Raw genomic sequence first — 12,057 nt, forward strand, 5'->3', positions numbered from 1 at the left:
AAGTTCCAAGGTATGGATAATGGGGAATAAATTAAAAATCCTTATTTTAATTGCTGGGTGTTATTTGATGTGTCTATTTTGAAATATATGATGTTTGGAAGATTTTTATGAGTTTTTAAAAAATCATTTTTATTGACACAATGCAACAGTATAACCCATAAATAATAAACATTCAACAGCATGTATGAATCCACATTAAGAATTGAAATAAAAAAAGAAAAAAAAATGTTTTAGGCATCCTTTACAATATATAATTTAGCCTCTGCTGAAGCCTCATTGTTTTCCTTAACATAGAACTACCATCTCCCCACCCCCCTTCCTCTCATCCATCCATCAGCCAACCTCATCCTGACCTCAGTTATACCTTCATCATGACCCATTTTCAATAATCAATAAAATGTAGTGTATAATTGGAGTTCAATGTCCTCCCTTGTCGGTTATCAGCCCATATCCTACAACTTTTTCTGTTCTGTCTTGAGTAATGAATCATAAAAGCACTTCCATATTGCTAATTATGGGGCGAGTGGATTGGTGTACTCTTGGACCGGCCTTGCGGAGAAGATGGAAGCACTCCGCTGAGATGAGCGAGGCCAGAAGATGGTGTCAAGCAAACAAAGATGTGGAACTTGGCCGTGGAAGTCTGCGATTCCCCCGGGAGAAGCCCGTGAGGCCGAGCCGCTGGGACTGAGGAGACTAGGATGCTGAAGAGATGGCTTCACCCTGGAAGCCCGCGACCCCCTGGGAGGAGCCCGTGAGGTCCGAGCTGCTGGGACTTAGGAGACTTAGGATGTTGAAGAGATGGCGTCACCCTGGAAGCCTGCGACCCCCCCGGGAGGAGCCCATGAAGTCTGAGCCGCTGGGATTTAGGAGATCTAGGATGCTGAAGAGAAACCGAAGACTGACCAGGGTCAAGGCAGGCAGAAGAGTCAAGGACAAGGCCGAAGTCAGGAACCAGGAAGTCAAGCAAAAGGTCCCAGGACAGGAACTGAGTCACAGGGCCCACACAGGAAAGGAATCCTCAGGAACAAGAATCAGCACAGGCTGGAAGTACCTGAAGCAGCACAGCACAACGAGGGTCAGGCAGGAACCTCGTTGCAAGGCGATCTGCTGTGATCAGACGCCGGGTTTAAATACCCCCCGGCGTCTGACGTCACTTTGGGGGCTGACCCGCGGCTTGGCGGGAAGTGTCCTTTAAATTCCTGCTCCTTGCGCACGCCTAGGAGGGGAGGGGCTACGTTCCGCGAGTCGGCGGCGTCTCCCTCGTGGAGACGCCGCCGCGGCACCACCCGACCAGGCCCGAGCCGGTGCGACCCCCACGGGAGCGGCCTACCCGGAACCGGACCCCACCGGCCATGGCCCGAGGAAGGAGGTAAGGGCTCTGTTGCCGGACTGGCGACCGAGACCGCAACAAATTATGTAGCTGGAACTGAACGGATATGAAAACGCATATCCTGGCGCTCCATTTGCATAGAAACTACCATTTCTTCTTTCTAATATAAAAAAGGAGCAGCATCATTAATCCATTCCTTTAAGATAGATTTCTATGCCAAGATCAAAGCAAGAGATATAAAAACATATTGACTCTTCATTGCTGAGGGTTCAATATCCCACTTCCATTTGACATTTATGGCATTCATCACTGTCAATCATACCCATTTTACACAAATGTATTCTGTTCACTTGACCATGATGTAGTATTTTGTAGTGCATTTCCTTTAGTTGTACTGAGATAGGTAACTTATGGATCTCCCAAAAGATTTTCCCCAGCCCCTTTGCCATTACTCCCGGTCCCAATTCCTGTTGCCAATATTTTTCTAAATTTATCAACAGATTATAGTCTCCGTGAGTTTTGCAATAATGATGTCGATTAGCAATAGATGTTTTCCCATGTGCAATTTGTTCCATCCCAATCGCCCATTTGAGTTCCTTTTTTAATCTCTTCAGCCTTCATTCCCAATGAAAAGAAATAATGACGAACTTGTAGATATCCAAAAACATGAGTTGTAGGTATATTGAAAGATAGTTGCAGCACCCCAGACTCTTCATCTGTTAGCTGTGTCAAGGTAATAAACCTGTCGACCTCCACATGTCAAAGATTTTGTTCTCATCACCCAGTGGGAAATTAGCATTATTTTGAATTGGTAAAAACAAAGTCACATTGATCAGCATCCCCAATCTTTTCTGTAAATGTCTCCAGGTTTATAAAAGTGGATGCAGGAAGATTTCCCCCACAATATCTCTTGGCATGGAGACTTTAGAAAGGTGAATCAGACTCGGTGGAGAGTACTGTATAGCTATTTCTTCTGTTAGCTGAAAAACATCAGATTTAAATGTATTCCCCATAAACTCTCCTAGATATGGCATATGACATGCTAGTTATATAGAAAAGAATTTGGAGCATCTATACCACCCTTTTCTTTGGGTCACATTAAATTGCTTTAGGCTATTTTGGTTGTCTACCTCGCCACAGAAAGCTTATAAACCTAGCTCCTAGACGTGCTAAGTCTTGACATGTAAGCCAACACAGAAGCATTTGGAGTCTATACAGTAGCTTTGGTAACATAATCATTTTAAATAGAGCATTTCTTCCCATCATTGAGATTGGAAGATTCATTCAAGTCTTCAATTGATGTTGAAAACCCTCTAGTAAGTCTTTAAAATTACACTCATGTAAATGGGTCAGATCCTTAGGGATCCTAACACCTAGATATTTAAGTTTTTGAGGGGCCCATCTGAGAGGAAAGTCACCATCCCGAATTTCCTTTAATTCACTATGCAAAGGGAGAACCTCAGATTTATCAAAATTTATCGTTAAACCAGCAAAGGATGAAAAGCAGAGGAAAACTCTACTATCAGTGTTATGGAGGTGGACCCTTGGACCGAGGGGAGCTGGTGCTGCCTGTGGGGAGGATCCCCACAGGCCCCCACTGTCAGTAGGCGAGGAGGACAAGGAGCACTATTACCAGCCCGCATTCCTCTTAGGTTGAGCCCTCGGGTGCCGGGGCCGGCTGGACTTACGTGGGGGCCTCTGAGAAGATGGATGTCCAGAAGAGCGATGCGAAGCAGCAATACATGCCAAGTCAGAAGAAGTTGAGAAGGAAGCCTGCAGTGATCCATGCAAGGATCGGAATGGTGGCGGACCAACAGACAATGTCCAGGCAAGGGTCTTGGCAGGCAGCGTATCTCGTGGTCAGTATCCAGGCAAGGGTTGTGGCAGGCGGCATGTCTCGTGGTCGGCATCCAGGCAAGGATCAAGCCAAAGTCGGTCAAGATAAACAACAAGGAGGAACTCAGGGCAATGCACTTCACAAGAGCGAGGAGACCTATTGCCAAGGCACTCGCTAGCGGCAAGGTGCAGCCTTATATAGGCGGAAGAGCTGATGTCATCAGGGAGGGCTGGCAGCATTTTCCCGCCACAGGCCCTTTAAATGACTGAAGGAGGCACCGGCCGTCCATTGCTCCTACCATGTGACAGGGGCCGACCAATGGCACCGGTAGCCCGGGACATAGTAAGGTCAAAGGCTATCGGCGCCATTTTGAATACCGGCAGCCGACAGCATGAGTGCAGTAGATGGCTCCCGGAACCCCTGCTGGACCACCAGGGAGGTTTGGTAAGTCTTGGGGGGGGGGGGGGGGGTGTTTGTTTAAATTCGCTCCTTTAGACGGCCGAATAATTTGGTGAAGATTTGTTGTATTCGTGGGGAATCGCAAAATGTTTCGCTTCCCCACGAATACAATGAATATGGCCCTATATGTTGCAGATTACCAATACATTGCAAATGAATGCACACCCCTAGGATCTATAGCAGCTTGGATTGTTCTGTTTTCCTAATAGGGGGTTTATTACTATTTTAGTCCTGGTGTAATATTTATAGTATTAACTTTCATAGGTAGGGTTGTTGCTGTTTGAGTGCTGGCAGTTAGTGCTGTTTTGATATAGAAATTATTTTATTCTTGTGGCTCTCTGAAGGTCATGCCCAATCCAAGACACATAACAGTAGGCCCAATACCATTGGTTCCAAGTGTCTCTTGCTTTTTTGCAAGATTTTTTGGTTGGCACCTCAGCAGTGCATGTAAATATAATATACATATTGTAAGTGATATTTTTACCTCAGAAGAGTGTGCTTTGAATATTCTTTTTCATGTAAAATCTGTTATTATAAATGCATAATTTTTAGTTGTGTGTGAGGAGGGTGTGATGGGTGGGGGTGGAGTTCAAGGCTGTAAAGTCTTCCTAGAACCCCTAATACCTACCCTTCCACTAGCCACGGGCATTGCTGTACAGACATTGAACAGAGTCTCCCAACTCCTGGTGTCATGTGTTGAGTAATGTTGGAGGGCACAGTTTTTCACTTGGCCATAGGTGCCAAATTGCCTGGCTGCTGCTCTAGATCTGTTTGGTGTGCTATTTCTATGCCAGGCGGGGTTTGACAGCATTAGGGTTGAGTCTCACGCAGAGACGCTGTTCCTTCCAGTCTTCCCGCGGCTTCCGGACCTGGATTCTGGTGAGGTGGGAAGAAAATTCGGAAATCTTCTCTGCTTAAAAAAACAGAAGCCCCAGTGGGGAGCTCCCAGGAGCGCCCTGCGCATCCCCAACCCAGCGTGAGGCTCAGACACACCTCAGTGCTAGTAGTGTTAGATTGCCGCTGTTAGCACTACTGACACCGTCGAACAGCTGCAACCTAGGCAGACAAGCTCTACTCAAGAACTTATTTCTGTTTCCCTGCACAAGGAAGCGCAAACCCCAAAGCAGAGATCCGGATCGGAGAGGTGTTAGGGAGGGGCGGACGCGAAGTCACCGGCAGCGAGGGGCGGTGCCAGCTCTCGTCCCAGCCGCTCGGCCGCCGCCGCCTCCTCCTCCTCCTCAGTGCAGCCACCGCCTCCGCACAGCCTGCTTCGGTGCTCCTCCACGCCTTCAGGTAAGCGCGGTTTCTCCTCGCTCCCCCTGATCCCTCTCCCCCCTCTCCAGCGGGCACGGGTAGGACTTTCTCTGCCCCCCCCCCCCGGTTCCCGCGGCGACGCTACGTTACGGGCGCCGCCCGGCCTGCCCGCCAGGGGGCGCCCCGGAGGCAGCTCTGTGAGCCCCGGCGCGGCGGTCGCTGGAAACTTTTCCGAGCATCCTCCCCTGCCTCTCGCTCGCTTCTCCGGAGCTCGCTCGCCGCTCTGTCCTCCGTCGCTGAGCGGAGGGAGGGGGCGCGGTGTCCTCGGTGATGGCATAAAGGCGCCCGGCAGTCACCTTTTCAGATCTCTGCTGACGGGTCACGGCCGTGGCAGGGAACGTGTAGCGCGGATTGTATTGGGGTGATTCCGGATCTGACAGGATTTATTATTAATATTTCGTTTTACTCTCTGTTGGTCTCGACTTCCTGCAAAGTTACTGGATTGTCGTGAACAAATTCAACCCCCTCCCCCCCACCTCCGTTAATTAAATAAAATCATCATATATATAATAGTAGAATTCACATGATAGTATAGTTTCATTGTGTTAAGATTTTTTTTTTTCATTACACCGTGGCTGCTTAAATAGCCTAGAACAAACTCTTATGGTTGTCTGAGAGCTCTCTTATATAATCACATCTGTAATGACCGTTGGAAACTGCAGTCATTCTTCTGGGCTTAATGCCCAGCAGAAGCTTTAATGTTGCTTGATAAAAGTCGTTACAGTACTTCTAGAGAAAAAATGGTCGATCATTTGTTGTTCATGAGAAAGGAAGATAAAGGGCCAGTTAAATAATAAGGACAAGTATTATAGTCTTGATGGGCATTCAAGTGACATTTGGAAAAAACTGAAACCACACCTCTATCAACTTACTGACATTATGCAGATATCATCTTACACTCATGGCTCTACTTTATTCAGAGTGTAAACCACATTTTTGGCTAGTCCATTCATGGTTTAATGAACAGAGAAAATTGACTTTTTGAGGACTACAGTAAAGATTCTTAGTACTGTGGAAAATTATGACCTTCAAGGAGGTTAATACTACCTGTCATAGTGTCAACTTTCTGGAAAATAAAATTTCTTCTGTAACCCTCCAAGCAATTCTCTAGCAAGAGAATCGCCAGCAACAGTCAGGTAATCTCAGAAATAAAAAAATAGGCCATAGCAGGTGATGATCAGGAAAACAAATCAACCACTCTTCTTCTTTTTGAAGTTTAAATCACCATTTAAAAAAAAACAAAAACAAAACTAAATCAAGAAATTCAGCAAATAAATTCAGTAAAGCTAGAGAATGAGAATTAGGAAGAAGAATTAGTGGACAGTCTGTGCTTGGAATAGTTTTCCTGTGCATCAGACCTTCCTCTCATATTCAGTCTAAAAACTCACCTTTTGAGGCTGCTTTTACATTTAATGCCTGGTTCTCCTGATCACTGCTTTGTTGGTTTTAACCATTTTCTTAACTGGAATTTCCAAAGTCTCTTTTGTCCCTTATGTTTGTCTTGACTAGACTATAAGATTTATCTAGCAGGGATGGTCTCTTACGAATGTTTGTACAGCCCTGTATATGCCTAGTTGTGCTATAGAATTAAGTAGTAGCAATGCTGCACAGCAGTTCTGTTTAGCGATGTGCCCCGTATCATTTTGCACTGATCTGATGAATGACATATAACTCTCAAAAGCTCCGTCGCTATGGGGGATGAAGAAAAGGGATGGGCCCAGGGCAAGCCTGCTCGGGTATGGGCGGGGATTTCATTTGGAAATCCCTGTACATTGTTTAATCTGCATTCTTTAGACTCTCAAAGTATGCAGGATTTTCAAAGGGTGCTCAGTTCATCTCTGTTGTTATGGGCATCCACACTGCAATTTGTTTTTCTATGTTTAAGCACAATCAGGAAATGGCTTAACTATAAATAGACTCTCTTTTAAAGTTAATAAAACAGAAGCAATTATCCTCGGGCAGCCATTTCAATATGCTATCCCATCTTCATTTCAGTTTGATGGGAACGCTATCCCTATATCTGAGTGATTGCAATTTAAGTGTAATCATCAACCCTAAATTGTTGATGATACCCTAGGTGAAGTCATCAACCCTAAATTGTTGATGATACCCCCAGGTGAAGTAGTTCAGAATTCTTTCATAAAGTTAAAACTTCTATGGCATATAAAACCTCTCTTAAATCTGGATTTTTTTGTACAGTCCTTCAAGCTTTCATTGTAAAGGATATCGGTTATTGTAACTCTCTCTATTACGGTTTCCCTCAAAATATTCTGACCACTTAAAATTATGACAAATTCCACCGCTCATCTTCTTTTTTGGATTACATCTTCGAGACCATATTACTCCTGTTGTTCTTAAATCATTACATTGGCTGCTTGTACATTGTATAATTCAATATAAGACATCCGTCGTCATTGATATTTCTTCTCCATAGATTACTTCCACATTACAGATTCATGCCCCAATTCGTACTCTTCACTCTTCCAGTCAGTTTTTGCTTGATGTCCCTTCTCCGAGACCTGCAAGATTGTGTGACACTAGAGAGCGCCCCTTTTCTTTTTTTTTGGCCCAGTTTGTGGAATTCACATCCCCTAGCAATGCGTCTTACTCAACATTCAAAAACGTATAAAAAGCTTTTAAAAACCCACCTGTTTAATGAGGCCTTTGCCAATATTGGTTAAGCATCTCTGAATTATTTTATTGCAGCCGCTCTCATGTTCTGTTTTTCATTTGTATTCTTGTTTGCGTTGACACTCATGTTTGCTATGTACCCTGGTCCAATTTATTGCCTGTTTTAATTCTTATGCTTATTGTGTGTGTGTGTTATAGTTACCCTGCTCCAAAGGTCTTGCTGGAGGGGCAGCTAATAAATATTTAAAATAAAATGAATGGCACCAGATATTTAGGTTTGCTGAATAGTACCTGTCATAAGAATTATTCAGAGCAGTTTGGGGCAAGCAAATCCATGTGCACAGCGAGAGAACAGAAATTCAGGGCATGCAGGAGGCGGAGCCGCCATAAACTCTCCACTAATCCTTTCCATTCTGTCTCTAATCTGACAGAACCGGCTTTCCAGACCCTTCTGCTGGATGCATATGCCCACACACTCTCTTGCCAGGCATGCCTAACTCATGCCCTCTCATGCTTACATGCTGTTTGTACCGATAATGCAGCTGTATGCCTGAACTCGCCCACCACTGAATCTATATAAAATAGATAGAGAACATAAAAGGTACCAAAAGCAACACATTTTACAATGGTTTAAAAAAATGAAAACAGAACTGTTTCCCCCCTCCCCCCCCCCTTTTCCAGGTGCATCTTTTTCAGGGTTTGGGGATCCTCTGTTTTTCAGGGCATCTTTTTCTTATGTCTGCTTCTGACAACAGAGGGTCCTGTCAAAGTTGGGCCAAAAGAGGTGAGAGGCTAGCTGGACATGTTTTAAATAAAAGCTTTGTACGGCAGGAAGGGTAAGGGGTGTAATGCTACCTCCAGCTCACTTGCCCTATCAAAGATGGAAATATATTCTATGTACAAGATTGTGGGTGATCAGCTGACACTTTTATTTCATTAACCTGACATAGTAACCTTGTAGGTAATGGCAGAAAAAGACCATCCAGCCTGCCCAGTTATTCCTGTTCACATTGCAAGGATAGATCCCAGCAGTCAGACATAGAATATGACTTATAAAATCTCCAGGCCAGTTTTTGTTGTTTTCCGCAATTTATAATATGTGTAGTCAATTTATAGTCATGGACCAACACACAGATACGTAGCTGGATCTGTCTGGCAGGCTACATAGGGGACCTGGGAGGCTGGATACTCGAACAGCAATAATACTGATATTACAAAGCTTTGTGGATAGACAAGGAAAAGGTAGGATTTCTTCTATGACCTTCAGTGTTTACAGTACTTGCAGCCTGCCAGACTAACCCAGCTGCTACTTAATTCTTTCATTACAGCCTTCCAAACAGATCTGGCCATGGGGTCGCCTACATTTTCCACTGGGACTTCTAACACTCATTCAGGCCGATGCAAAACCGTGCACTGGATGCCACGCACGGCTCAACACACGATTGGATGCGCGTTTTGGATGTGTGTCTATAACCTCTGATGCAAAACGAGGGTCAGTGTGTCCAAAATGCACGTCCAACCAAGCGCGTAGCTAATAGCGCTCATCACATGTAAATTCATGTTGATGGGGCTATTGGCTATTCTCCCCCCCCCAATGAAAAAAAGAAAAAAGTGCACCCGATGCATGCATTTTTGACCTAAAAAATTAATGCCTGCCCCGGAGCAGGCGTTAATTCTTGAGCCCAAAAAGAATACAGAAAAGCAGAAAATAACTGCTTTTCTGAAGTTCCTCCGACTTAATATCATGGCACTATTAAGTCTGAGGAACCGAAAAAGAATATCCCTAAAAATAAAAACAAAAAAAAGTGTGCCGGCAGTCAGGTTAGGAAAAGGGACACTCAATTCGCAAGCATCCATTTTCCTAACCCATGGCTGTGCACAGGTTAGGAAAAGGGGCGTTCGTAAAATCGATCACCCGTTTTCCTAACCCACTGACAGCCTCCTCTCCTGGGTGCCCGCTGCTGAGGTGCTAGGGGCGCAGAATTTCCCATAGTGGCTCCTGTTTGCTGTGGCGGCCCGTTTAAATATAAAATCAGGCGCCCTGGAGAGGTGCCCATTTTCCGCGCGCCGATATTGCATCGGCCTGATTATCTGCTCTTTTTTCATTCACTAATAGAGTTGAACAAAGCTGTGTGTAAGCTCAACTTTCTTTAGTTTGCTGATCTCTGTCATGCTTCTACAAATGCCTTTTGTGGCTGTGATGTTGGAATTGACATCACTTACCGGACTCGTGGTCAATTTGAGGAGCTTACAGGCAAAAATGAAGCTATAGGAAATAATTGTCCATTATCTGCTGTTGGCCGACAGCTGTTCCATGAATGTCAAAACTGTGTCTGGGATTTTTCCTTTCAACTTTTGAAAACTTGGTCTCATAATTAACATGAAGAAGACAGAAGTGTTGCATCAGGAAAATCTTATTCGGAGCCTATGATCATAGTGAATGACCAAACCCTAGAGGCAAACCTGTCAGGAAGTTCAGGAGAGAAGACTGTGCCCCAGGGAAAGAAAACAAAGAGATACAAATAAAGTTGTACAAAGAAAAGGAAGAGGGGGAAAAAAGGTCTCCCTAGTTTAGAGCTCTGGCAGAGAGAGAGAGCTCCATCTCCTTAGCCTACAGGAGGTTCAAGAGTGAAACAGAAATTTAGAGGTGAAGGTGTGGAGGCAGGTGGAATATTGCTGAGAGGTTTGAAGTGAGAGGACAGAGCTAGAAGACCTTAGCAGGGGAAAGAACCACAGAAGATGGAAGTTTAGCCCTGAAAAAGACAGATATTGGAGGTGGAGTAACAAGGAGAGAAGGGGCAGGCCCAGATGGCCCTTTGCCAGATATCAGCTGCTATCTTAGAGTCAAGAAGTAGCGTGGTGCCTAGGACCCATGGTAAAGAGAGTGAGGAGAGATACTGCCAAGCTCTCGTTCAACATATAACGGAACTAGAACAGGTACAGAGAAGGGCAACTCCCTTGTGAAGAGAGGCTAAGCTGGTTAGGGTTCTTAAGCTTGACAAAGAGAGAACTGAGATATGATAGAGATTTATAAAATCTTGAGGGGATGAAACAGAGAGGGAATGGGTAGTTACTCTTTCAAATAGTACTTAAACATAAGAACGTATGAAATTGTCATGCTGGGTCAGACCAAGGGTCCATCAAGCCCAGCATCCTGTTTATAACAGAAGCCAAACCAGGCCACAAGAACCTGGCAAGTACACAGGAATGCTGCATGAAACTTACAAGTAGCAGATTTAAAACAAATTGTAGAATTTTTTTTTCCCATAAAATCTTTAGAGAGAACTGAAAAAGTATCTGCTGTAGTCTTGTTATATGCTATAGCCAAGAATTAAGGCAAGGATACAGATAATGTATAAGCACTGCCAGTACTTTTTCATATATAGTTAGTTTACTATTGTAATCTATGTGTAATATCAATAAAAGGATAAGCATAGGAATTAAAATACTGAGTGTAAGCACTTGACAAATGACTGAAACTTTCTAAGTGCTTGTTAAGTGCACTTATCTTGTTGATATGATTCAGAGCTACTTTGTACACCAATGACATATTAATTATGAACTTGTGAACAATACTCAATTTTGGAGTACAGTGATATAATTATACCTTCCATATCAAAATATCTTTATTGTAGTTATTCTTCCCTCTAATTCTCTTTAGTAATTTATTCCTTTTTCATTTACTTGATAGCAGAGGTATAGGCTTCTGTTTTATGCTAGATTTTCCTTTCACTGCATTCCTTCGTAGGTTTGGGTTGGTAGTTTAGTGGAAAAGAGTTGGAATATGTTGAGCTGCTTAGTCATGGGAGTGCTTTGTGCCATGATTAATTATAGTGCTATTTACTCTTTTAGGCAAAATTAGCCCTTTAAACAATTGTTATAAGCTACTTAATGTTAACAGCAGTGGGTGCTAGAAATATCACATTCTCTCCCCAGGAGTGTTCCTAATACTCACTGGATTCTACTGGAGAAGCCAAGCTGCTGTAGGATGGTACTAGGCTATACAGTGTGTAGCCAGGGAGTTATAGAGTACAGAGATTTTGGATGTGTACATACTTGTGCATTAGCCAGGGACACTTGGGCATCTCCACTTCATACTTCTGGAAGTAAGCAATAGGAAATTGACTTTCCTATTTATTTATTTATTTGGTTTTCTATACTGACATTCGATTCGAGATATCACACCGGTTTACATATAACAGGATGTCTAAAGGCAAGCCTTTTGGTGACATGATACATTATAACAGATTAACTGAGAAAATATAAAGAGAGCTTGCTTTACGTAATAACTATCTTAACTGAAAATATGTACTGAATTTAACTTACTATGTACAATGGCAGGGAGGGGGGATTAATTGGAGGGAATGCTTTCCTAAAGAGCCAAGTTTTGAGACTCTGAAGGAAGGCGTTGAGGGGTCAGTTGTGAGAGGAGCTGGGAGGGTGTTCCAGATGTGGGGGCCCTGCTATTGATGCAGTGCGTTCTCTT

At 43.9% G+C, this 12,057-nt stretch overlaps 1 protein-coding gene across 3 annotated transcripts in view; it reads left to right on the forward strand.

Annotated features, from left to right (window-relative positions):
* The first annotated feature begins 4,555 nt into the window (after positions 1–4,555).
* ARHGEF28 (Rho guanine nucleotide exchange factor 28) overlaps positions 4,556–12,057 on the forward strand; it is a 585,749-nt gene continuing 578,247 nt past the window's right edge. For 2 of the 3 annotated variants that reach the window (XM_029574896.1, XM_029574905.1), the window contains exon 1: positions 4,557–4,919. The gene's annotated coding sequence lies outside the window, so the exon portion shown is untranslated. Of the gene's footprint in view, positions 4,920–12,057 lie in introns of all 3 variants that reach the window. The other variant, XM_029574889.1, reaches the window with a different exon arrangement.

The sequence above is a fragment of the Rhinatrema bivittatum genome, chromosome 1, assembly GCF_901001135.1.
Source record: "Rhinatrema bivittatum chromosome 1, aRhiBiv1.1, whole genome shotgun sequence".
In the NCBI taxonomy this organism is placed as follows: Eukaryota; Metazoa; Chordata; class Amphibia; order Gymnophiona; family Rhinatrematidae; genus Rhinatrema; species Rhinatrema bivittatum.